The sequence below is a fragment of the Monodelphis domestica genome, chromosome 8 (assembly GCF_027887165.1).
Source record: "Monodelphis domestica isolate mMonDom1 chromosome 8, mMonDom1.pri, whole genome shotgun sequence".
NCBI classification, from domain to species: Eukaryota; Metazoa; Chordata; class Mammalia; order Didelphimorphia; family Didelphidae; genus Monodelphis; species Monodelphis domestica.
The window spans coordinates 86,163,894-86,191,720 of record NC_077234.1 but is presented as its reverse complement, the minus strand read 5'-3'; the positions used below and the strand labels follow the sequence as shown (position 1 = coordinate 86,191,720).

Here is a 27,827-nt window from a genome sequence, read left to right as displayed (position 1 = left end):
CAACACTATATCCACTGTACCACCTAGCTGACCCTAAAAAACCTGATTTACCTCTGCTATTGTATTATGGGTATTTCTCATATATAAACACAAGCTCATCCATAAAGAGAGTTTAATCCTGTGTGTGATTCTGGGCAAGTTACTTAAGACAGTAAAATGCAAAGAAAGTTCAACCTGTATTAGTAGAGGGTGTTTCCTTACCTAGGAATCCCTAATAGCAATGAGATCACAGGTCTTATCTCTATCCTACATAATATCTACCTAATAATGATTTGTTAAGGAACAGAGTCTCAGAGAAGTTAAATGATAAAGGAGGGACAGCTAGTGGATAGAGCACCAAGCCTGGAATTGGGAGGAGTTGGATCACACACCCAGTATGAGTCAGAGACAGGAGTAGAAGATATGTCTTTCTGGCTTCAAGACAAGACCAGAGGAGCAGCTAAGTAGCCCAGTGGATAGAGAACCAAGTTTGGAATCAGGAGGAGCTGGGTTCAAATCTGACTTCAGACACTTTCTAGCTTTATGATCTTGAGCAAGTCACTTAACTCTGTTTGCCTTGCCTTTGCCCAATTGTTACTAGGACAGAGAGGAAGAGCTATTAAAAAAAAAAAAGACTGACTTTCTATCCACCATATCAAACTGACTCTTTGTTGCCATTATTGAAATCATTTCAAATTCTAATCTATAAAATAAAGATGATAGTAGAATTGGTCCCATAGGTCTGTTGAAACAACAAAATGAGATAATGGATGTAAACCACTTTGCAAACCTGTCCTAGTATGGAAAGACAGAGAGTAGGGTAACCAAAAAGTTGATAACTCCTTAAAAATACAGCTTATTCTTTACACCTAGCAGATTGGCCAATATGACAGTAAAGGAAAATAATGAATGTTGGTAGGGATGTGGCAAAAATGGGACACTATTGGGACAACTGGTGGAGTTGTGAACTGATCCAACATCCTGGAAGGCAATTTGGAATTATGCCCAAAGGGCTTTAAAAGAATGCATGCCCTTTGATCCAGCCATAGCACTGCTGAGTCTGTATCCCAAAGAGATTTTTAAAAAATGAGAAAGGACCAGTTTGAAGAAAAATATTTGTAGCTGCTCTTTTTGTGGTGGCAAAAAATTGGAAACTAAAGGAATGTCCCTCAGTTGGGGAACAGATAAACAAATTGTCGTAGATGATGGTGATGGAATAGTATTTGTTGTAAGGAATGATGAACAGGATGATTTCAGAAAGAGCTGGAAAGACCTACATAAACTGATGTGGAGTGAAATGAGCAGAACCAGAACATCATACACAGAAACTGTATTATTGTGGGACAATCAAATGTGATAGATTTTGCTACTAGCAGCAATACAATGATCCAGGACAATCCTGGGGGCCTTACGAGAAAGGACATTATCTACATCCAGAGAAAGAACTGTGGGAGTAGAAATGCAGAAGAAAAATGATTTATCATGTCTTTATTTGGGTAAATGATTTGAGATTTTGTTTTTAAAAGTTTACTCTGTTACAAAAATGAACAATATGGAAATAGGATTTGAGTAATAATTTACAAAAATCCAGTGGAATTGCTTGTCAGCTCTGGTAGTGTGGAGGGAGACAACATGAATCATGTAACCTTGGAAAACTTAAGTGTAAGTTTGTTACTAAAATAAAATAAAGTTTTAAAAAATACAGTTTACTTCCCCCTACAATCCTGTCTATCTAGATATTGATATACTAGACATAAATATACTAGCCATAATTGAGATTGTTGGTCTATAACTCCTTAGCTAGGAAACTGTGTAGATAATAGCTTCCCCTCATAACAACCTTGGAAATGGCATTGATTCCATGGTGCATCTCAACCTTCTAAATCATGGTTAGTCTGTACTATCCTTGGGGGACACTTCGATTCTTGGCTATCTATTCTGCTACAAAAAAGTTAATGGGAAGCTATAGCCCACAATGTAAGATGGGCTCTGATCCAAGTTCCCACTTCTCCCCTTTATTCTAAACCAACCCCTTGTCTCCCAAAGAAAGGGAAAGCCATTTTCCTGAAGAGTAAGAAATTTCTGCGAATACTCCAGAACGTTCTGAATCCAAGCCAAGTCATACAAGTCATCCTGCTCAAGAAAATTGGTAAGTGAACTCTGTGATGGGTAGAGAAGAGGGAAAACTTCTATTTATAGCAAGAGCAACAAAAAAGGTCAGGAATTGAATGGTTTTGTCAGCTTGGCAAAGGGTGAAGGGATCAAAAAGAGAGCCTAGAAATTTCTGAACTTTGAGTAATTTCTGAACTTTGGAGTGGAATTTTTCAGAAAGTTTTTTTTAGGAAGAAGTGAGGGATAAAATGAGATGGTGGCAAAAAAGTCAACAAAACACTATACAGAGGATTAACTTGTCCAGCAAAGTATGAGTTCTCTGGGCTGATTTATTTTCTGTGAAGATTCAGGCATGCAAAAATAACATTACTAGTTTTGGTAGCACTGAAATTGGACAATGGATCTTAGGAAGATTCTTTCTGTTTTTGTTTGTTTGTTTGTTTTTGTTTTTTAATACAACAACTAGGTATCTGAAGCCAAATTTGAACTCAATCTTCCTGACCCCAGGCTTTTCACTCTATCTATTGACCTACCAATCTGTGTCCTATTCTGGAATTGGGAGGGAGTACTATCTTTTTTTTTTTTAATACTTAACTTCCATCTTAGAATCACCACTATGTATTGGTTCCAAAGCAGAAGAGCAGTGAGGGCTAGGCAATGGAGGGTAAGTGACTTGCTCAGGGTTACACAGCTAGGAAGTGCCGGGGGCCAGATTTGAACCTAGGACCTGCCATCTTTAGGCTTGACTCTCAATCCATGGCCACCCAGCTGAGCCCAGGGACTCTTTTTATAAGACTCAGATTGAAGTGTTTCTTAGAAGAAATATGAGCTGAGAAAGTAATATTTTCCCTTAGCATCCTCTCTCTCCTGCTACACTTAAGGGAAGGAGCCTCCCAATAGGATTAGAACATTGCAAAGGCAGGATAGCTAAATAGCTGGCTCCTTTTCATTCTTTTCTCTGTGGCCCAATCATCCCTTAGTCCTCTGTGGTTCCAAAGTATCTTTATTTTTTTCCCTGCCAGATAATAATAGCTGACTTTCATATAATATTTTAAGATTTAAAAGTACATGACATACACTTTCTCATTTGTACCTAACAGCACCCTTGTGGGATAACTTGTCATTATCCCCTTCCAGATGAGGTTTGAAAAACTGCATGTAATAATAACACATCAAAGAAGTGCTGAAGATGGAATTCAAACCCAAGTCTCTCCTGACGCTCAGTTCATTAGGTTTTCTATTACACTATTCTGACTAGATGTTCTTAGAACCGTGGATAACATAACCACAGGGATCCCACAGGTCCCACATGCAGATCAGAGTCTACTCTGATCCTGGGTTCTTACTGAGATGGTCAAGGTCTTATCTTGTACTGTTCTAGGGTTGTAGTCAAGGCCAGCACAAGCTTACCAAACTTCTGATCCCAAAACACAACAGAGAAATGAGAGAATAGGATATATAGGGTGTGGGGGTGATATTACTAGGATAACCCATCAAATCCTATAGTTCTAAGGCAGAAGAGCAGTGGGGTCTAGGCAATTGAGGTTGTGACTTGCCTGGGGTGGTGTCACACAGCTAGGAAGTATCTGAGGCCATATTTGAACCCAGGACCTCCCATCTCCAGGCCTGGAATTCTATCCACTGAGCCGCCCCTGCTCCTAAACTGTGTTTTTCATAGAAATGTTCTTATACTACTTTCTAACAGTTTGAGATTTGATTCACTTGTCATAAATCATTTCTATTCTCCAAAAATTAGAGCATCTACTTGGGAGTGATTCAATCCACTGCAATGCATCAGTGAAATAGAGCACTGGCTTTTAATTAGTCTGATGAACAAGCATGATTTGATGGGCAGTCTTAGTAATACCAGTACCTTACCCTATGTATCCTACACTCTCTTTTCTCTGTTGCTTTTTGGGGTCAGCAGTTTGGTAGACTGTAAGAGTTTCATTTTGTTGGGCTGCCAGGTATTGGTTTATTGGTATTGGCTTTGCATTTTATAGAGCTAAAGGATATGAACTAGAAATACAGACATGCCTTTGGATAGAATCTACTGATGAAGTGTAAGTGATCTGTGAGAGACTGAGAGTGTTAGGCCAGTCTGGATTGTTTAGGATTTGAACTCAGTGATTCCTGATTCCAGGTCTGGTGCTCTACCCTCTATGCTACCTAGCTACCCTATGCTTCTAGTAAGCCCATTGAGACAATACAAAATTAGAGGCATCCCAGCTTAATACACAGCTGTGATGGGAGATCTGTGACTTATTTCCAAGACTTTTCAGAATCTCCAAGGGCTCAGCTTATTCCATGTCCATCCAGGGTTCTAATGGTAAAATGGAAACCAGAAGTCTACTTCTTCCCTCTTGCATACATCTCAGCTAAAAAGTTTCCATTTTTTTTTCTACCTAAAAGAGACATTTAATCTGAGACCTTGTGAGACTGACTGGCTTTAGTTTCATCCTGCTGTATATCAGGCAAAATACTATAGTGGAAAGAGCAGCCAGCTGAGTGTCAGTAGAATTGGACTCTGGCTCCAGCTTTATCACCAACTAACTACCTTTGTGTGTGATCTTGGGTAAATCCTTTCCCCATTCTGATCTTTCGGTTCTTCCTCTGTATGTTCATGAGGGTTGCACATAGCATTTATAGAACTTCCCAGCCCGATCCTGGTCAGCTCATGCTTGGGGCTTGATTATTCTGGGGAGTACAAAGTACAAAGCTCCCTGCTGCTTCTGGCCAGGCATGTGTGACTTGGTGAAGGACAAAAAGATCTCTTCAGCAACCCTGTAGACTGATTTATATTCTGATCAAGTTAAGTCTCAACCACCTTGAAGAGCAAAACTGTAGCTCTAATTTAGTGATTCCTGTTTGAAGTCAGTCACAGTGCTCACTTGGGTTTTGCATTTAATGTTTCTTTTGGGTGTGTAGGAAATAAATAGCTGTCTCCTACCTACTTGATTATATTTCTGTTATTTTTAATCTTTCTATTTGAGGAGAACCTAGACATGAGTTCAAATCTCAGCTTTAAGTAATTTCCCTATGTCCTTTGACATGGAATATGTAAAGAGTGCAAGCATATAAGAAAAGGAATCTAATGCCCTTGTTAGCAGTCAGGCTCCTACAGGACTCAATTCAGTCCAGACTGCATGCAAAAATTCAGAGAAAAGGGACTTCTTAGTGGGTAGGAAAAGGGTTACAGTGCCCTCGTCCTTCTAGACTCATTGGTGTTTTACAATGTTATATATAAAGTGAAGGAGTTGTGGGAGATGGCCTCTACACTCCCTTTTGGCTATAAGTCTCCAATTCTGTCTTTGATCTTACTCAACCATGTGGCAAGCAAGCTTCACAAAGAGGAACAATGTCTTCTAGGTCTTTTGCTAGCTGTTCTCTTCCCTCCTCCTACTCTGAACACATGCATACACACACACACACACACACACACACACACACACGCACAGAGTTCATTCAATTAGCAATTCTTCAATAGTAGACTCATAGACTTAGAGCATTAGAGCCCAAAGACTCAAAGATCATTTAGTCTAACCTCCTCATTTACAGATGAGGAACTGATGCCTAGAGGAGAGGTGAATGACCCAAGGTCACAGAGGAAGAAAGCATTTAAGAATGATTTGTTAACTAATTTTTGTTCATTGGATCCAAAAGCTGTGGCAAGTATATCCACCAGGGAAAAACATTCTGCAAACCTAAAACCAGATCCCACCAAGCAGACACACTGCGCCTCATTCATAATGACCTTCTTCCACCTAGAAAAACATAGACAAGGCAATCTTCTTTCCCTGTTTCAATCAGATATGTGGGAAATGTCTCTGTCTCTTGTCTCTGGTCTCTGTCCCCCCCCCCCCCAACTCCCCTCCCCAACCTCACCTGTGATTTCATCATAATTCTTGATGAGAAAACTCTCCCTACCAATATATATCTGCAACAATTCCTGGAGAGCTGGTTGGGGCACTAAGAAGTTTGGGTGACTTACTTGGGATCACATAGCCAGGGGTATCTGGGATGGGACTTCAGGTTAGGTTCCTACTGACTCCTAGGTCAACTCTCTATCCCGTCTCTACATCATGCTGCCTTGCTCACTTTGTTTTTCTAGGAATATTTCCTGCACATATTTCAGGTTTTGAGAGAGCCAGGCTTGTGCAATCAAACAGCCCGTAGGGGATTTCATTCCGAACAGAAGATACTAGTACCACCCTGGTGAGTCATTTTTCATAAAATATAACATCTGCAAGAAAAGGTTATAAACATGCAGCAGTGCCCAAAACATTTGGAAAGAGAGCAGAATTATGCTAAAAAGAATTTCTACTTACCAATTAAATTATTCTTTAATGTTTAAATTTGTTGGCTGGATATCAAGAAAAGAAAACATTTGGACAAATGACTAATCTTGCTTTTTCCTCTCTTTTTCTCCTTTCCCAAATGAAAAAGACTTTGGTTTGTTTTTTAAAAGCTGAATTTGAACTCTATTTCAAAGACTCTTCCTTATGGTTAAATCATTGTTTATAGTACCCTGTTTTGTTCTCATTCTTCCTTGCTTCCATTTACCTACCTTCAGATCAGAGTTGGAATGAAAAGGAAGAAAGTAATTCTGGATTCTCTTGGCCATGCCATTATGCAAATAGTTGGCAAAGATAAAAGATTATGCAGCAATAATTGTCTGGGTTCTCTGAGTAAATCATTTAATTTTCCACCCGCCTTCTTTTTTCACTTTCAATATCGTTGCCTATGTCCCAAAAAGGACACTGACTTTGAGGCGATTGGACATAAACCTTCAAATATGGATAGTTTATGGTGGCGGAAACTCATGAGAGAGATGGATGGATGGCCACAGATTTGAGCTGTTCCCAATGGCCTCAGGGTCAGGGCAGCCCAAATACCAAGTTTTTTCTGGTCACTCTGGAGTCAAGAAAATATCCAGAGAGATCTTGGCACCTACACAAGCCACACAATACATCTTGGTAGAAATGAAATGCAAACATTTTATATCCTGGTTGAAAAGACTTATGGAAAGAACTTAGTAAAAAAGCCATCTTGTCCAATAGTTTAAAAAATGAATCAACTCAAATATTAGAACAATTTCTAACAGTTTACTCTGTAACATTTTCTCTCAAACAAGGCAAAGCAACCCTCAGAACTGAGGAGGATGTTAAGCTTAAAATATAAGCCTATTTCTCAGGCATCCCAGTCCAACAGGTCACCTGACAATTTGTTACAAAGAAATAGTTCATTATTTCATCTTTTAACTCTTCTGAAAACACCCCCAAAAGTAGTAGGTATTGCAGTTTACAAGATATATTTTGAGTTTAAAATGTTTTTTCATTCTCCAAGTTTCCAAAGATGATGAAAGTTTTATAAAAAGAGAGGTTTAGGACTATCCTTTCTCTTAGACCTTAAGTATGTATTCTGGAAAAGGAAATGGCAAATCAGTTATCTTTGCCAAGAAAACCCCAAATGGAGGCAGCGAGAGTTGGTTGCAATTGAAACAACTGAACAACAAGAAGTAGGTATTGCCACCACACTGACCTGGGAGGAATGATTCACACAGCACAAAAGCACCCCAGAGTTCTTCAGGCAATAACTATCATCCTTCTCCTCAAAACCTTCTTGATAATCATTTCTCCTGCAGCATTAGGTTCTGCATAATGGTTGCCTCTAGCTTCTCCTTCTTGACAAGTCCTCCTCCTTGGAATGGACATGGTAGAGATTTTCCTGAGCCAAGTTGCAAGCTCTGGACATTTTCCCAAGAGGCACTTACACAATATTATCTAATTCTTTGCTCCATGCTTCCTAGTAGTCCAAAAGAGTCTGTGTAGGTGTGTCTCAGGCCTGTCTCAACCACACCTCTTTTGCATTTTAACCAGCATTAACTATTCCTCCAGGACCCAGAGGGTTAGTGACCTGGAGAACCTCACACACTAAATTATTCAGTTTAAATACCTTTGGGAACAATCTGTCTAGATCCAAGATTTTGCTTTAATACCATGTGTTCAAGATGTCCTAGTTCTTATAGTTGTTGCATTAGGTGAATATGCATAATTCTAATTCTAATCCAGTTATTCTCTTACTGATCAATTTCTTCCCCCCCCCCCCCCAGTTTTAAAAATTTTCTTTCTCTTTATTTATTATCTTTAGAAAATCTTACCTTGTGCTGCCTCCAAATCAACACTAAGTGTTGGTTCCAAGGCAGAAGAGTGGTAAGGACTAGGCAATGGGGGTTAAGTGACTTTTCAGGGTCACACAGCTAGGAAGTGTCTGAGATCAAATTTGAACCCAGGACCTTCCATCTCTAGGACTGATTTTTAATCCACTGAGTCACTTGGCTGCCCCCCTTTTAAAAAATGTATTTATTTATTTATTACATGAAAACACCCAGTTAACTCCCTCTCTCTCTCTTCTACCCTACATTAGAGAAGGTATCATTTGCTAAAAAGAGTGTCTTCCTTATTTCTATTTACAGTTCTTTCTGTGGAGATGTCATGATTTAAACAATATTTCTGTTGCTCTGTATAATGTTCTCATTTCACTCTTAATAATTTCATGATTCTGTTTTTGAGAATTAACCTGTTCCTCATTTCTTCTAGCACAGAAGTGTTCCATCACAATTATATCCCATGACTTGTTTAGTCATTCCCCGATTGATGGGTATCCCTTTAAATTCCAGTTTTTTGCCACCACAAAGGGAGCTGCTGTAAATATTTTGGAATATATAGGGTTTTTTCCTTTTCCCCTGATCATCTTATTATCATATTAATTATTATATTATCACATTAAACCTAATAATGATATTGCTAGTTGAAAAGGTATATGTAGTTTTATAACTCTTTGAGTATAATTTTAAATTTTCTCCAAAATGATTGGATCAGTTCCCAGTTCTACCAACAGTGTATTAGTGCACTCATTTTTCCATTCCCTCTAACATTTGTCATTTTGATCTTTTATCATTTTATCAAATCTGATAGGTATGAAATGATATCTGAGTTGTTTTGATTTGCAATTCTCTAATATATTATGACTTAGAGCATTTTTATATAGTTATATATAGCTCTGAAAAACTATTTATTCATTTCTTTGACCATTTATCAATTGGGGAATGGCTCATATTTTTATATATTTGAGAAAGTTCTCTATATATTTTAGATATGAGACCTCTGCCTATAAAACTCTTTCCCCCAACTTACTGTTTTCCTTCTGATTTGGGCTACATTAGTTTTATTTGTACAAAACCTTTTCAGTTTAATGTATTCAAAATTATCCATTTTATATCTCACAATGCTTTCTGTCTCCTGTTTATTCATAAATTCTTTGCCTATCCATAAATCTTATAGGTATTATGTTCCCTGTTCTTCTGATTTGCTTATGATGTCTCTCTTTATGCCTAGGTCATATATTAATTTATCTTGATCTTATATTGGTCGATGGTGTAAGATATTGGCCGAACTAAGTTTCTGCCAGACTGACTTCCTGGTTTCCCAACAATTTTTACCAAATAGTAAATTATTATTCCCAGAGCTTGGATCTTTACTTTTCTCAAATACAGGGTTACTATAATACACAAAGTTACTGATCTCTTTCTATTGAGTGTCCCACCCAATGCTAATTAACCCCCCTCCCCAAAACAGCATTTTACATACTTTCTTAAGAGCAGAGAATTTTTTTTGGTTCTTCTTGTCTTTCTTTAGAACTGCAGTGCTTAACACAATGTCTGGCACACAGTAGTTGCTTAAATAGATGTTTGTTTAAATGACTAGATTTTTATTGTTGGGGATGAGATACTGAGAGAACTGAGAGGAATTTTTTTTCTAATTAATTGTAAAAAATAGAATTTTTATTAGTCTAGGTATTGGCTACCAAAGAACCAGATGAAATTCCTTCAAACTGAAATTTTCATTCAATAGGAAGGCTGCCTCTGAGGAAGACTATTGTTCAGATGAGGACTATGATGAACACATACCATCAACTAGTTCAGATACAGAGGCAAGGGAGAATGGAATAAGCATTTTTATTTGTAAAATTTTGTGGGGAATAAGTATATATTAAGCACCTACTACGTGTTAGGCACTATGCTAAACACTTTATAAATATTATCTCACTCAACAATCTTATGAAGTTGTTTAGATGTTTTTAATAACATCTAACTCTTTGTGACCCCTTTTTTTGGTTTTCTTGACAAAGATACTGGTGTGGTTTGCCCTTTCCTTCTCCAGATGATTTCACAAATGAGGAAACTGAGGCAAATAAGGTTAAATGACTTGCCCAGAGCCACACAACTCGTAAGTGCCTGAGGCCAAATTTGAATTCAGATCTTTTTGACTCCAGGCACAGGACTCTGCCACCCTATGAGGTAGGCGTTATTATTATCTTCATTTTATAATTGAGGAAACTGAGGAAAGCAGAGGATAAGTGACTCGTTCAGGATAACACAGCTAAGTATCTGAGACTAAATTGGAACTCTGGTTTTAATGACCCCCTCCACCCCACCCCCAAAACTCAAGCTATATCCACTGTGCCACCTAGCTTCTTGACTAGGCAGCTAGACACAAGGTCACAAGAAAGCCAGATGGAGCCAAAATATGTTTATTTATGTAACAAGTTTCCTGAATATAATCACAAATGTTGAATTATGTATATCCTAATTATAGCATTTCCTGAAATTTGCTACTTTTTATTGCTTTGCTATTTAGGTGTCTTTGACTATGTATCAGTGGTGTGTAAACACTATTGCTTCATTTGTCTATTATTCTGTTATTCATTGTATTGCTACTTATTTGCATGTATTTTAATATTTAATTAAGCATGATCTGTTATTCCATTGGCCTATTGATAAGGCAGCACCAGTGTGAATTGTTTTGCTGTGTTTTTTTGTATTCTATGGATAATGCATATATTTCTGGGTTATGTCCTTATAATTTAGACTAATAGTCACTGAAGCAGCTTGTCAAGTGATACTCTGCATTCTGCTCTCTCTCTCTCTCTCTCCTTTGACTTTCTCTCTGTCTGTCTCTCTCTGTCTCTCTGTCTCCCCTTCTCTCACTGAATCTCTCCTTCTCTCTCTCTCTTTCTCTATTTGCCTCTCTCTCATTTTCTCTCTCTCTCTCCTTCCCATCTCTGTCTCTGCCAACCATTATCTTCTGCCTTAGAATTAATACTAAGTAGAGTTCTAAGGCAGAAGAGTGGCTCTGTAATTGGGATTAATTGACTTACCCAGGAAAACACAACTAAGATGTATCTGAGGTCAAATTTGAACCCAGGACTTCTTAGCTCTCTCTCCACTGAGCCACCTAGCTGCCCCTGCTCTGTCTCTTGCAATTATTGGGGATGTATAGTTGCTGTGGATGGTATCTTGAGATGATCACTTAAGATAATGATGATTGGTTTTTAAGTATAAATGTTTATGACTTGTATATTTGCAGATATCAACTATCCACTTTTGATTTTGCAAGAAACTCAACTTTTTTTTTTTTTTGTGAAAGGCAACCCTTTGTTAGAAAGCAAACCCTTGAGGGGAAAGACTGATTTTTGGATGGATTGATTTTGACTCATAAGATTAGCTTTTCTTCCTTTGGCAAATGGAGTTATGGATAGGAGAATCAGAGCCAGGCAAGTAGAAAGGCTGGGTGTTTTGATCATAATATGGAATAGCTACTGAGAGAGTCTACAAGAATATTTGGATTCAATTTATACAGTAGGAGCATCAGTGCTGAAGACTCATATCTCTGAGGGAGCTAAAGTTAGTCCAAAAGATGGGCTGGATCTGGACCCCTCATACTTCCTAGCAAAGCCCTTTCCTTCCTTTCTAGCTAGCCAATCATGCAAGCCAGGGAATTCCTTTATCTATTGCTTTCAATTTAGATCTCATTTTGCTGTTGTTGTTGAATCATTTCAGAGTCTTCCTGACCCAATTTAGGGTTTTCTTGATAAAAATACTGGAGTGATTTGCTGTTCTCCAGCTCATTTGACAGTGACAGAAATAAAGGCAAATAGGGTTAAATGGTTTGCCCAGGGTTATATAGCTAGTGAGTTCTGAAGCCAGATTTGAACTCTTGAAGATGAGTCTTCCTGACTCCAGCCTTTGGCCAGAAGAAATGTTAACATGTGTATATTTTATTTACATTCAAATAGAGGAGTGATAAGATAGAGAGAATTCCTTATTCTAGAGAAACAAAAGCTTTGATCAACTGGCCTGATTTGGGAGCTCAGAGCTGTTAGGACCAAATGAGAGAACTGTAATTAGACTGTATAAGCCTGGTGTATTAATTTGGGATTCACCAGCTAGAGATAGATCTTGAGCCAGTGGGAGCAGCAGGGTGAGAGGCAGTCAAACATAGTAAGCTTAATTCCCTTTTTAAACCACTGGCTATCATTAAAAACAACAATAACACCCTTACCTTCCATTTCAGAATTAATACTAAGCATTGGTTCCAAGTCAAATGAACCATAAGGGCTAGGTAACTGGGGTTAATTGACTTGTCCAGGATCACATGGCTAGAATATGTCCGAGTCCACATTTGAACCCAGGACTTCCTGGCTTCTTGCCCTGGTTCTTAATCCATTGACTCCTGACTATCATTTTGGATGGGCTGATTTTGAAAGGAAATCATAGGAGGAAGTAGGTAAAAGAAAGCAAACTGATCTTCTAAGAGAAATAAAAATAAACAAATATACATAGTTAAGATACTGAGTGCCTCTGTTGTAGAGGAAGGGATATAGAAATCTTTTACCCTTGAATTTCCTGCTTTGGCCTTTGTTCCTCTCCTTATTCTCCAGTCCACTTCAAAAATCATCAGTTCCAATATTCTCATTTTGCAGATGAGGAAATTAAAGATTGAGAGGGTTTTCAGTAAAACTAGAGCAATTCTAGAGAAAAAAAATCCTGTCTTTAGTTCAAGTGTTTTAAAAGTAAATGATCCCTCCCTCATCAAGAATCAAGATTGGGATTTGACGTGTATATTTCTGACATAGAGTAATAGGCTTCAGAGACAATAGAGTCCTTGACTCCAGCTGATCTAGATGAGAAATAATAGCCTTGAGTCAGACCCAGCCTCAAGGAGAGTGTGGGACAGGAATGGCTTAGCAAAGGAACAAGAAAGGACCATAGATAGGGAGTCACTGAGAAGATGGATGTCTGACAGTGGGTTAGTACCTGTAAACACATGTGGTAACAAGTCATCACACCTGCCTCTTGAGAGAACTCACCTTTCCAAGGAAACTGCTGAGAAGCTGAGCAGTGAATGAATCCAGGGGAACCTGTGGACGAATGAAGAGAGTAGCAGTTGGGAAGAGATAAGGTGACCATGACTAGAGCAGAGAATTTCCTCCTACGGGACATTTGAGACAAATTTGGAAGGAGCCAACGAGGGCATTCTCATTGCAGCACAGAGACACTAAACCTTGTTACTTGCTTTGCCTTTATATGTACTACCATACCTCATCCTCAGGACAAGTTTTACAGGTTGCAGGGCTATAGGCCAAATGGAAAAATGAGCTCATTTGTTTGAAGAGGCAATGACGGAGACTGAGGAACTGGATGGATGTTGTTATTGAGTTGCTGGTCCCCAGGTATAGTCTGAGAGTCCCAGGATGCTTATTCCTTCCTTCCTGTGGACCATAGTTAGTAATTTCTGTGCAAAGACAGTAACAGCTCTGGGCAGGGAGACCGAAAATGACTGAGGTCCCATGTGAAGTGGCAGAAATGCAGGCAGGGGTGCTCAGCTTTCATAGTGAATGGAATAAAGATAGGTTTTTTGTACATCTATAAGCTTTCTTGACTAAATATCATGTTCTTCTTCAATATATTTGGGTCAGAGAGTCTAAGAATAGACTTGTTGACTATTCTAAAATTCCAGTCCTGACAAAAGTATTTGTTTTAAAGCAAAATATTTGGCAGCTTTCCTTCCTTTTCCCAAACATCCTTTAGGGATCATGGGGGATGGGGATGGGTGTGGAATCAAGATGGCAACTTAGTAGCAGCAAAAGCCAAAACCTCTCTGACTATCCTTCCATACTAATCTAAGTGCTTTAAAAAGACAGGAATCCAAACACCCTTTAGGTTCCAAGTCCCCTTAAGCCTTCTTCATTCCTATTTTTCCTTACTTTTTCCCTGACTTAATTTTCCCTAAAGATTTTTGACTTTTTGGTTTTCCAAATAAATTTTATTACTATTGTCAAGTTCTATGAAAAACATCTTGGTAGTTTGGTCTGAAACTAAATCTGCAAATTAATTTAGGTAATACCATAATTTTAATTGTGTTGGCATGACCTAATTATGAACAATGACTATCTCTCCCTAATAGATGTGGGGTCAAAGGAAATGAAAAGGCAAGTAAAAAAAAAGAAATGTAAACTATCAGCAACCATATAAAATAAAGCTCCAAATGATCGAAAATAAAAGTCAAAGAAATTAAACCAACTCTAACGTTTCACCCCATATTCATAAGACTGACAAAAATAACAATGGTAAATATTGAGGGGAGGCTATGATATTGGCACATTAATAGTCAGTTGGTGTGGCCACCGAGAGATTAAACCATTCTAGTAAACATACTATGAAGTACATTAAAATGTTTGAAACTAGACTCTAAGAGCTACTCTATAGCATATACCCTTTGACCCACTAATATCACTATTGAGGATATATCCTAAGAAAGTCAAAGAGAAGGAACATTTTTCATATATGAAAAAAATTTATAACATTTTTTATATGTAGTTAAAAATTAAAGAAAATTAGATTCTCATCAATTGGGGAATGGTAGAACCAATTGTGGCATATGAATATAATGGAATGTATTCTAAAAATGACAAAGATGAAGAATTTAGAAAAACTTAGAAAGATTTATATGAATTGATTTAGAAATAAAGTAAGAAGATCCAGGAGAACAATGAACACAATGACTACAATAATGTAAAGGAAAGCAGCACTGAGACGTAACAGAACTTTCATCAATTTTGACTTCAGATATATAGCCATCCCTTCTTTCATCAGAAAGGAGATGCTACAGACGAACTATTCAGCATAAGTTATCAGATGTAACCATATATTGAATTGTTTTGCTTAACTATATTGGTTATGAGAGAGTTCAAATGTGGAGGGAAGTGGAAGTGATCTTTTTATTTTTAAGAGTATTAATAAGACATTTGTTTAATAAAAGAAAGAAAATGGAGGAGTTGAACTTTGATTATCTCTAAAACTTTTCCTAGCTTTCTTTTTAAGCCCTTACATTCTGTCTCAGAATTGATACTAAACTGTACCAACTACCAAGGCAGAAGAGCAGAATTAAGTAACTTGTCCAAGGTCATACAACTAGGAAGTATTTAACGTCAGATTTGAGTCCAGATCCTCCCTTCTCCTAGGCTTGTCACCCTGTCCACTGAATCACCTATCTGCCCCTTTTCCTAGCTTTTTGATCTTATGTTCCTATGATTAGTAAGTCAATAAATCAATAAGAATTTATTAAGTGTTTGCTATGTACCAGATACTGAGTTAAGCCATGGGGATAAAAAGAAAAACAGAAATAGTTCCTAACTCCTTTAATTCTGGTGTCTTTTCACTGAAATTCTCTCCAATTTATCAGAATATACCTTGTTCAACATAAGTGTCTCCTTTAGATTGTAAGTTCCTTGAGAGTAAAAACTGTTTCTGCCTTTCTTTGAATCCCCAGGCACAGTGCCCAGCATACAGAAAGCACTTAATAAATGCCTGCTGACTTGAAGGACCTTACATTCTAATTGGTGAGGCTGAATGCCAATGATTTTACACATACAAGAAATTTATAGGACAAATAGGAGGTAAAGATGGAAAGTCTTCATAGTGGGGGGAGTTGGGGAGGTGAGAGAGGCCTTTTTTAGAAGGCAAAATTTAAACTGAGACATGAATGAAATCAGGAAAGCCGGGAAGAGGAGGCAACGAGAGAGAATATTCTAGAAATGGAATCCAGGAAAGGGAGTCAAGGATCTTATTAGACTTGCTAACTTGGCAATAGAGTGGAAAGAGATCTGCCTCTCTTTTAACTGTTATAATAAATGACTTAATATTTTTAAAGCTGCTGGAACTTCTTGGAATAGAAAATGGCACATTTTCTAGAACAAAATCTTTCTAAGAACTACAAAATGATTCTATTTGAGGTTTACATAGCACTTTTTCTCTGAAGATTAAGGAGATCTTATTTTTACTGGTAGCTCTTAAATATTAGAAGAAGTTAAATTTTTGCTGGGAGAGGGGAGGTTAAGTTGAAATTATCAGGTTTGTGGACTAATGGTGGGGGAGGGGTGGGGTGGGGAATTAACTAAATTCAGGGGCAGCTAATTGGTCAGTGAATAGAGCACCAGGCCTAGAGATGGGAAGTCCAGCGTTCAAATTTGGCCTCAGACATTTCATAGTTGTATGATCCTGGGCAGTTCAGCCCAGTTTTCTAGCCCATACTGCTCCTCTGTCTTGGAACCAATAATCAGGAAAGAAAGAAAGAAAAAGAAAGAAAGGAAGGAAGGAAGAAAGGATGGAAGGAAGAGAAAGAAGGAAGGAAGAGAAAGAAAGGATGGAAGGAAGGAAGGAAGGAAGGAAGGAAGGAAGGAAGGAAGGAAGGAAGGAAGGAAGAAAAAAATTTCTTCAGGATCCCTTATACCTACTTCTGCAAAGAAGAGAAGTACAAAAGTAAAGACTAAATAGATTAGGTTTTGAGACCTGATAATATTAGTTTAAATACCAAGACTGAAAGCATAAGAACTGAGTTGACTCCTTAGTGTTTATTGTTTATTTCCAGGAATATCACCAATATGGGTAATCCCTCCACTAACATACGTTGCAAACCTTCTATAACTTAGGGTACAGACTTCCTGAAATCCTGTGGCTAAAAGCAGTCTATTTTTAAAAAAAAAACTTCTCACCTTCCATCTTAGAATCAATACTATATATTAGTTCTAAGGCAAAATAGCAATAAAGACTAGGCAATGAGGATTAAGTCACACAGCTAGGAAGTGTCTGAGGTCAGATTTGAACCCAGGATCTCCCATCTTTAGGACTGACTTTCTTTCCACTGAGTCACCTACCTGCCCCACAAGGGTTAAAAACAAACTGTACCTTTGGCCAACCTTCTGGTGAAGAGCCCTTCAGCACCTAGTTCTGGCCAGGACTTGTATGACCAGTCCTTTTCCTACTAGGACGTAACGTGTCTTGTATGTCAGATGCGGAGTTTGTAACTGGGGCCAAATTCAAGTCTTTCCAGTTTATTAAGACCTGCTAGAACTTGTGTTTTGCTAGCATCATCCGTCAGAATGCAGTGCCAATTATACCTAAGAGTGATAATTTAGTAGAACTCCTACCCTAGTAGGTTAAAATGATAATAATTGGCATTTAAGGTTGGCAAAGTGCTTTTCTTAAATTATTTGATCAGATTATATATTTGATTAAATGCATTTATTTATTCCAACAAGCATGACATTATTATTGTTAGTCATGACAGTGCACATCTGAGTGTTTCTGAATTAAGTCCAAGATCAATGGTTCATAGCAACAACAACAATAGTTTCCATATACCACTTTAATGCTTGCAAAGCACTTTATATACTTTTTCTCTGGAGCCTGACAGCCATCTAAAAGGGTAGGTGATACAGGCATTATCCCCACTTTACAGATGATAAAACTGAGTCTCTAAGAGGATAAGTCACATAGCTAGCAAGTGCTAGAGGTGGAATTTACATCCATATCTTCCTGATTTGCAGTCCAGCAGTCTAGCCACTATACCACAAAAATCCTTTGAATATGGAGAGATGATATTTTGCAAAAGAAATGAGTTTGCAAGCAAGTGCCTTAGAAGCGGCGGAGCAGTGAAGACAGGAGAGAGCCTGATTGGAATCTTGGAGAAGGAGTTTCTGGGAGTTCCTCATGAACTCTGAGGAGGGAGCCAACTCTGAGACCTTTACTCCAGCACTTGGAAGTGAAACCCACTCCAGCCAAGGATTTCCTATCAAATTTGAGATCTACAAAGTCCTGAAATCTTTCCTGTCACATGGAGAAGAACAAGACCAAAGAGGGAGCAAATTCATACTGTTTAGTTTACCTTAAGGGGTAATTCCCTGAGGTAGACAGAGCCACTCCTAATTCCTGACTTTCTCACCTGCTTCAGCTAATATCTAGAGACTTAATGCTTTCGTTGATTAGCTTAGGATTAGACAGCACAGGAAAGACATTTTCCACAGAGAGGAGATCCTCTTTAGCTGAAGGCTGACCAGACTTGACATGGATGCTTGTTTCATCAGTTTAGGGAAACCTTACACCCTCTTTCCTGATCCTATCCCTGTTTACTTCATACAAATAAATTATATAACACTGAGAAGCAATCAGATCCATCAAACAGAACCGGAAGGGGGGGGGGGGAAGCAGTCTTTTGGTTTTTATTCTGGAGAGAGGGTTCTACCTCGACTGGGGTGAGCCAAATTCCCAGTCAACTGTCACTGACCTCTAGCTCTCTCTCAGGTTAGCACTCTGCAAATAGGGAGAACATCTTAAACTGACTAGGTTACATAAACCCCTCGTCCACCATCTATACCATCGCCCAAGGTGTTTAACTCCCATTTTACAGTGTGCCTTAGTATCCCCTTTTATAACATGAGGATTTAAAAGAAAATACAAAACATTTCATGACTTCCCCATATGGTAATCATTGTTCCCTCAGCACCACCTGATTTTCAAAATACTTAAGGACAAAATGAAAAAAAGCATGATATACCTCTGCAATGAAAGACTCTTTGCAATAATTTCACAGCACCCAAGGGATCTATAGTCTTTAGGTCAAGAACTACTATCAAGCACGATAGATATAATTGTAATTCCAAATTCTAGTTACTATCACATCTGGAAAACAGATAAAAAAAATGGGCAGTGATACTTTCTTATAGATGTGTTTGCAAGAGTCATAGTAAAAGAGATGATTAATTCTGCCTAGGCACTATTTCTGCAACTTGGGTAGCTGGAAGAGAATAGGTGGAACAGGACTAGATCCTTAGGTTTTCTCCATTAAAATACTCCTTAGGGGGCAGCTGGGTAGCTCAGTGGATTGAGAGCCAGGCCTAGAGACAGGAGGTCCTAGGTTCAAATCTGGCCTCAGACACTTCCTAGCTGTGTGACCCTGGGCAAGTCACTTGACCCCCATTGCCTAGCCCTTACCACTCTTCTGCCTTGGAGCCAATACTGTGTATTGAGAAGACAGAAGGTAAGGGTTTTAAAAAAAATACTCCTTAAAACAATGGCATACTAAAGAGACCAAAGATAGAGGAAAAGGACCTACTTGTACACAAATATTTATAACCACTCTTTTTGCAGTGGCAAAGAGCTGAAAACTAATTGGCTAAACAAGTTTAGTATGTGATTACTGGGTGGAATACTATTGTCCTATAATAAATAATGAGCAAGATGATTTCAGAAAATCTGGAAAGACTTACATGAACTGATGCAAAGTGTAGTGAGCAGAACCAGAAGAACATTATATACAATGGCAGCAATATTTTTTGAAGAATTGTGAATGATGGGGAAAGCTAGAGGGCTCAATAGAATGAAAGCCAGGTCTAGAGGTGGGAGGTCCGAGGTTCAAATCTGGCCTCAGACATTTCCCAGCTTTGTGACCCTGGGCAAGTCACTTAATCTCCATTGCCTAGCCCTTACCACTCTTCTGCCTTCCAAGGCAGAAGGTAAGGGTTAAAAAAAATTATTTTTAAATAAAAAAGAATTATGAATGATCTGGTTATTTTCAACAATGTAATGATCCAAGACTCATGATGAAAAATGCCATCTGCCCCCCCAAGAAAGAATGGATAGAATGTAAATGCAGACCTAAACGTACAATATTACACTTTCTTTTTTTTTCCATTTAAGAGTACTTCCACAAAATTACTAATATGGAAAAATGTTTTACATGGTTGAATGTGTAAAACCTATATCAGATTGCTTATCAGTGGGAGGAGAAAAGGAAAGAAGGGAGAGAATTTAGAACTCAAAACTGAAAAAAAAAGTAATGTTAAAAATTGTTTTTACATGTAAATGGTGGAAAAATAAAATGTTATCTAAAAAGCAAAAAAGGATAAAGGAGCTCCCAGGTCCAGATTCTGGTTCCTCAGAAGGAAGTAATGTCTTCAGCAAGTTCTTGGAGGCAATACCACCAAGATGATACTATAAATTAAAGGACTAAGAAAGCCAAATCCAGAAAATCTGGATCTTGAGTGAGTTGTTAGGACAGTATAGTTCTGAAGAGAAACTGAAACATCTATTCTTCAGTCCCACCAAGTGACTCCTGCTTTAATGTTTTAAGTATCCACCTCTTGGGGAGAATTTAATATATGATGGGCTACTGTATCATATTTTAAGGATTTTTTCCCAATGAACATGTGATCCTTTTTGCATTTTAAACTGTTCCTTTAAGGTGGAGGACATAAATAACTACTCCATACCTGAATTACTTTGTACACTAAGTGCCTTACAAGAAAGGTCTTTGTTATTGTCTAGGCATGTAATTAAAAAAAAAAAACCCTTACCTTTCATCTTAGAATAAATACTATATATTGGTTCTGTAAGAGCAGTTCCAAGTCAGAACAGCACTAAGGGCTAAGCAATGGAGATTAAGTGAGTTGTCCAGGTCACACAGCTAGGAAGTGTCTGAGGTCAGATTCAAACCCAGGATCTCCTGCCTCTAATCTTGATTCTCAATCCACTGAGCCCCACAGCAGCTCTGGACATGAATCATTCTTTTTTTTTTTAAACCCTTACTTTCCATCTTGGAGTCAATACTGTGTATTGGCTTCAAGGCAGAAGAATGGTAAGGGCTAGGCAATGGAGGTTAAGTGACTTGCCCAGGGTCACAAAGCTGGGAAGTGTCTGAGGCCAGATTTGAACCTAGGACTTCCTGTCTCTAGGCCTGGCTCTCATTCCACTGAGCTACCTAGCTGCCCCCTGACATGAATCATTCTTAAGCTTTGTTTTTATATTAGTTCCCAGAAATTCACTTAAAAAAATATATTCGTCTACCCACTCACCCAGAGTTCAACTCTGGGCTGGGGGTATAATAAACCAGAGAATGTGAGATTATGTCTGACCCTTTTCTTAGGGGTCAGCCACTTCCAGGACTAAACCTGGTCTTCGTGAGCTGAGCACTGGATCCCCTTGATGAAAAGTGAGTGACCTGCCAGGTTCTAGATTTCACATACCCTTACATGCCTTCACTTACATCAACTTCTTTCCTTTCATTGCCGCCTCCTTAGTTTTACCAGCTCACCTGCCATCATCTTGTTTTCTAACTCTTCCTATTTTCTCTGCCTACATTTTTGCCCTATTTGTTTCATCATCCTATCCTTCCCCTACTTAAAAAAAATTCATCCAGAGTTGTCAAAACCAAGGGCAGCTCTTGAAGCACAGTCTGAAAAACAACCTGAAACATAAACTGATTTTACTTTGCCAAACTGTTCTCTTCGGAATCTATTATTAAAGAGTCCTTACAGAAAGGGGGAAAACATCGGTATATCTATGTTGAAAAGCAGCAACTGCTTTGGGCATCCAGCTTATTTAATGTTCAACAGCTGTAATCCAAGAGCTGATTTTATCACATTATTTGTGGTTAGTTTAGATAATGTTTTTTGGATCTGTATTTATTACTAAAAGAAATGTCAGCTGAGTGATACTACTCTAAGTGTATTCAGATCATGGTTTTCTGTTTCTAATGTTAAGCTGTGTTCATCCTTTACGAAGTAATTACAATGTAATGATGCTCTGATTACCTTCTATTAAGGGGAGTTTATTTAGTTTGTACCAAATGATTTGTGTAGATTTATTTTTTCTCCCCAATGACTATTGGTTTTATAGAATTGAGTTTCTTGTTGTCACAATCTTCTATGAGAGAGAAAAGACCAAATGTCTGTTCCAACAAAAGAAAGCATTTTTTTTCCCCAAAAAAGTTCAGAGGTGGTTCTTTCCCCCTTTAATTTGACAAATGAATTCATTTTTTTGCTGACGTCCTAAAGATCACAAATCATCTTTTAAGAAAGTGGTGAGTCTGTCACTGAAAGAGTTGATCCCTTTGGCACAGAAATAAATAGACCATTAAAATGAATTATTCTGAATATTATTTGGAGCTGATATAAAAGTGAGAATAGCTAAAAGTAAGTTTAGAGCAGCACCTGGTAAGTCAGATGGTGAATAAGTATTTTAGTGCTCGCTGTGTGCTAGCCACCATGCTAAAGTCCTGGAGATACAAAGGCAAAAAGACAGTCCTATTGTTAAGGAGTGAACAGTCTAATGGAATCTCATTATCAAGTAGCCATTCTAATATAGAAGAGCTGTAAGGGCTAGGCAATAAGGGTTAAGTGACTTGCCCAGAGTCTCATAGCTAGGAAGTGTCCTAGGTCCTTCTGACTCCATACCTGTTGCTCTACCCACTAGGCTACTTACTTGGCCCTTCACTTTGTTCCCAAGTGCAAGTCATACAGGTATATGGATTGCAGCCACTTGTTTTTCCAAAGCTTTAGCAGTGATTTTGAGGAGACAAAGTAAGAAAATCCTAATTATCAAGTCTATTTGTTTTTGTTTTCACGGCCTTTGTTTTTTAAAGGTGGTAAAAATTTTTTTTTGAGAACTGAGAGGAGATATCTCTCATTCCAGAGAATTTGCTAATTCTTTTTATGTCTTTAGTTAGATCAAGAACTGTTATCATTAGTAGGGGAAAAGTGAAGATGGCTTCTTGCTAGGTAGATATTATTAATATCAACCAGGTATAGTATGAACTTTTATATATACCATGTTTTGTTCTTAGTAAGTAGAAATCCTTTCATGCCATTTCAGGTATAAAGAACAAATGATGGCTAGATGGAAGCTAGATGGCTCTCTAGATAGGGAAACACAGTTGGAGTCAAGGGGACCTGGGCTCATATCTGGTTTCAGACACTTCCTAGCTGTGTGACTTTGGGTAAGTCACTTAACCCCAATTGCCTAGCCCTTACCACACACTCTTCTGCCTTGTGCCATTGATCAAGACCTATTTCCATATTACTGATATTTGCACTAGGATGTTCATTTAGAGTCTACATCCCCAATCATATCCCCATCAACCCATGTATTCAAGCAGTTGTTGTTTTTTCTTCTGTATTTCTATTCCCACAGTTCTTCTTCTGGATGTGGATAATGTTCTTTCTCATATGTCCCTCTGGATTGTCCTGAATCATTGCATTGCTACTAGTAGGGAAGTCCATTACATTGGATTGTACCACAGTGTATTAGTCTCTGTGTATAATGTTCTCCTGGTTCTGCTCCTCTCACTCTGCATCAATTCCTGGAAGTCTTTCCAGTTCCCATGAAATTCCTCCAAATTATTATTCCTTTGAGCACAATAGTATTCCATCACCAACAGATTCCACACTTGGTTGAGCTATTCCTCAATTGGAGGGCATCCCCTCATTTTTAAGGAAGTTTCCCAAACAGAATATAATAGGATGATACATATTTTATCAAATGAATCAAGTTCATTTTCCAGTAGGGATTGGATCTGTCTCTTTCCAGTTTTGAAGTATGTCACCTGGCTAGACTGCCTTACTTAAGAGTCATGTATTAAGTGTGAGGCAGAGATTTCTCCTGAAATATAATCAAGTGATTTTTTTTTTCCATTGAAGTTTTGGCAGAAGAACCAAACTGAAGAGGACAATTTGGTAAAAATAACACAAAACAAAAAATGTCAGATGTTATTCAGTCTTTTTATGACAACTCACCATGTCTTTCAAACTGCAGTACAAAAAAACACAAATCACTTTCTTCAAGAGGAACTGAAATTATTTGTTTGATTATTTCAATTCAAACCCTGAACTCAATATTTTTCTCTTGCAAATTCAATTAGTCCTCCATATTTGCCTGCTTCTTTCAATGCTACTATTCAGTTAAATCCTTGGAGATTTAACTGTGTTTCCTAATTTCCCAGCCTCCCATAGTGAATAAATCATTATGCCAATTATTTTTTCCTAATGTCACTTATATCCATAAACTCCTCTTTCCATTTCTGTTGTTGCTATTCTAGTTCAAACCTTCATCATTTTTGTGCTGAGGTTTTGCTTTTTTTTTTTTTAACCCTTACTTTCATCGTAGAATTGATTATAAGTATCATTTCCAAGGCAGAAGAGCAGTAAGGCTAGGAAATTGGGGTTAAGTGACTTGCTCAGGCTCACACAGCTCAAAAATATCTGAGGCTCGATTTGAACCCAGGATCTCCAGTCTCTAGACCGGGCTGTTATTGTGCTACCTACCTAACTTCCCTACAGATGGGCCTTTTTCCTTTATCTTTGATCTCTTTGGTAATGGTACCGATAGGTCAAAAGGTATTCACAATTTAGTAGCTTTTTGGGCATAGTTTCAAATTGCTTTCCTAGAGTGACTGGGCCAGTTCAATGCTCCATTAACCATGCCTTAGCATGCTCTTTTCCTGTAACATCCCATAGCGTTAAGTTCTACAATGAAATTTGCAAAAGAAGGAGCAGAAGATCTCAAAAGTGAAATTCTAAGAACATGAAAATAAATGATTACAATTTAGAAGACATGAGGGAACTATCTAAAGAGATATGAAGATCAATTTAAATTTTTAAAAGAAAGACTATATGAAGTGATGCAAAATGAACTGAGCAGAACCAGGATAATGTGGCACACAGGAACAACAATAATGTAAACTGTGAATGACTTAACTATTTTTGACAAGGCAAGGATCCAGGACAACTCCAAGGTATTCATGGTGAAAAAAGCTATCCGCCATCATAGAAGGAAGAGACAGAGAATGAATGCACATTGGAGCAAACCATTCTTTACTATTTCCTCTATGCATTTTTCTCTAGTGTAAGTAATATGCCTCTTGTTTCACAACATATCAAAAAGAGAAGTACGTATTATATGACAATATATGTACAGACAGATTACCTGCCTTCTTGGGGAAGTGGGAGAGGTAGGTGGGTGGGGGGAGAAGAATGAGATCTATATTTGATTTTATTTTTTATTAAGCTTCTCCCTTCCTTCCCCACACCATAAATTGCATTATCTGGTAAACAGATTGCATATATAAATTTTGTCTTTTGTGTTTCTACTTCTCAGTTCATTCTTTGGAGGTGAAAATTCACAAGTTATTCTTCAACTATTAAATCTGTAACTGTATAAAGAACCATTTCCTTGGTTCTACTCATTTCACTCTTCATTATCTCATGTAGTTCTTTTCAAGTTTCTGCTCATCATTTGTTATGGTGCAGTAGTATTCCATCATCATCATATACTACAATTTGTTTAGCTATTCCTCCATTGATGAACATCCCTTTGATTGCCAATTCTTTGCCATCACAAAGAGAGCTGCTATAAATATTTTGGAATATGCAGGTTCTTTTCTTTGTTCCCTGATCTACTTTGGGAAATAGACCCAGCAGTGGTATTACTGGGTGGACATAGATTTTTTAAAAAAACTTTTAACTTCCATCTTGGAATCAATACTATGTATTGGCTCAAAAGTGGAAGAGTGGTAATGATTAGCTAATGGGGGTTAAGTAACTTGCCTAGGGTCCCACAGCTAGAAAGTATCTGAGGTCATATTTTAACTCAGAATCTCTCACCTCCAGGCCTGACTCTTAATCCACTGATTTACCTAGTTGCCCCATGAGACACAGATTTCTTAACATAGCTAATTTGAGAATTTGTTTCTCTTGGATAAGCATATTTATCATAATTTATTACATATTTATAACCAATCTATTAAATTATTATTATGTTACGTGTAAAAATAAATATGCTTAAAAAAAGAAACAATACAAAAAAGATTACTGGAGAAAAGGGGCAAATTTCTATAAGAATATTGAGTATAGGAGCACTAAAATTCAGAATGAATTTGGGTGAAAAATGAATTCTTAGGTAAGTAAGACTGATCTTTCCTTTAGCTCTGTCAGGAAGAATAGAGGATAGTGTGCAACAACAAACATTTATTAAATATTTACTATGTGCCAGGCACTGTACCTTGTGCTGGGAACACAAATACAAGCAGAAATAAGTTATTCCTGCCTTCAAAGATATTAATTTTAATAAGGTAAGACAATTCATAAAAAGCTATTGAAAAGATGTGTGTGAGGAAACAATGGAAAAATGATATAAGGTGATGGTGAAAAGGTAGAACCATTCAATGCTTATTTTCCTTCTGTATTTCTCTACTGAAAATTGCTCTTTGAACACAAAAGAACAGAAATAGATAACAGAATAATTGTTAAGATAGCCTACTTTTGATGTACTCAAGTTGTCAGGTCCAGAGGAAATCCCTTCTCCAAGTCCTCCAATATAGATATAATTGCTAAGTAGGCAATCTTTGCCAGAGTGTAGAGAATGGGAGAGGAGTCAGAGGACTGGAGAGAGCAAATATCTTGATAGTCAAAAAAACTTAAGAGAGTAGTGTTAAAGGGATTTTCTTAATTTCTCCCTCTGTCTAGTGGATCAAAGAACTGACAGGTTCAGTGAGCAGTGAGCCAGAGCTGAAGATTCAGTTATCAAAGAGACCGGGACACTGAGGAGAGGAAGTAGGAGCTGCTTTCTGGCAGGGAGGTTATAAAAGGGGAGTTGGTCAGTGAGGAGATAAAAAGAAGTAGCCACTGAAGGAAGGGGCCTTTTGTCTCTAGGATCTCTAGAGAGCAGGAGGTCTGACTCTCAGACAAGGGGCTGCTGGCAGTTGGTTGGTGACATGTTGGCTGTCTATTGTTTTAGGGAGTTAGTTAGTTAGTGAATATTTTACAGATAGAGTAGAATAGATTAAGCCTGGTATGCCAGGCAGAAGAACCTGTCCTGAGAAGACAGTTAGAGATAGTTTTAGGAAATTTTAGGTAGTTATTAGGAATTATTTATTAGTGAGACTTAGTATAGGTAGATTTATAGGGTATAAAATTAATAATCTCTCTTTTTCTCTTTTCTGTTTTTCCATATGTACTTCTTTCTAAATTAAACAAAGTTTTTATTAAAACTGCTCTCCTCACTTTGTCAAACTCCTTAATTTAACCCTTACAATACAGTAGGTAAACAATAGGTCAATGAGCTCAGCTTTGATTATTGACCAAATTCTAGAATATATTTTTATAAGATGATTGTTGTTTGTCCTTCATTATCAAAGAGAGCCAATGACATCATGAGTCTTGACTTTCACTTGAATTAGATTTAAGTGAGGCAGAACTGCATAAAGTCATCAGTCTCATTCCCTCTTCTAATTGTCCAGGCAGGGAGATTTGGACATAGTTGGAAGGCCAAACCTAAGGAATAGTCATTAATAACTTGATATCAATTTGGAAGGAAGTACCCAGGAAGGAGGGAAGGAAGGAAAGAAGGAAGGAAGAAAGAAAGAAATGAAGGAAGGAAGGAAGAAAGAAAGAAAAGGAAGGAAGGAAGGAATAAAAAGAAGAGAAAAGGAGAGAGAGAATTATTTTGTGTATTTTGTGTTATCTGGACATACTAACAACATAGAAATTCTCCTGACCACCTGGTGACCTAATTAGAAAGTCCCCAATCACTATGCAAGGACATAGTAAAGTGGATGGTCTCTTTCCTCCACTGTTGTAACTGTTATTTGTTGTCCTTGGATAAGAGACTGCAGTTTGGTCTAAAGGGACTATTTTCACAATAGTAAAAACATTTGGTCTTTTTTTGTTTGCTGTCCTTGAACAGGGAACATTTTCTTATTCTAATCATAAATCCTGTCGCTTGT

General features: G+C 37.8%; 1 protein-coding gene across 4 annotated transcripts in view; it reads right to left on the bottom strand.

Annotated features, from left to right (window-relative positions):
• The window catches only part of CMKLR2 (chemerin chemokine-like receptor 2), a 73,561-nt gene that overhangs the window by 13,393 nt on the left and 32,341 nt on the right, over window positions 1-27,827 (bottom strand). For 2 of the 4 annotated variants that reach the window (XM_056806908.1, XM_007501869.3), the window contains exon 3: window positions 13,303-13,353. The gene's annotated coding sequence lies outside the window, so the exon portion shown is untranslated. Of the gene's footprint in view, window positions 1-7,632; window positions 7,896-13,302; window positions 13,354-27,827 lie in introns of those variants that run through there. The other 2 variants (XM_056806909.1, XM_007501870.2) reach the window with 1 other exon arrangement.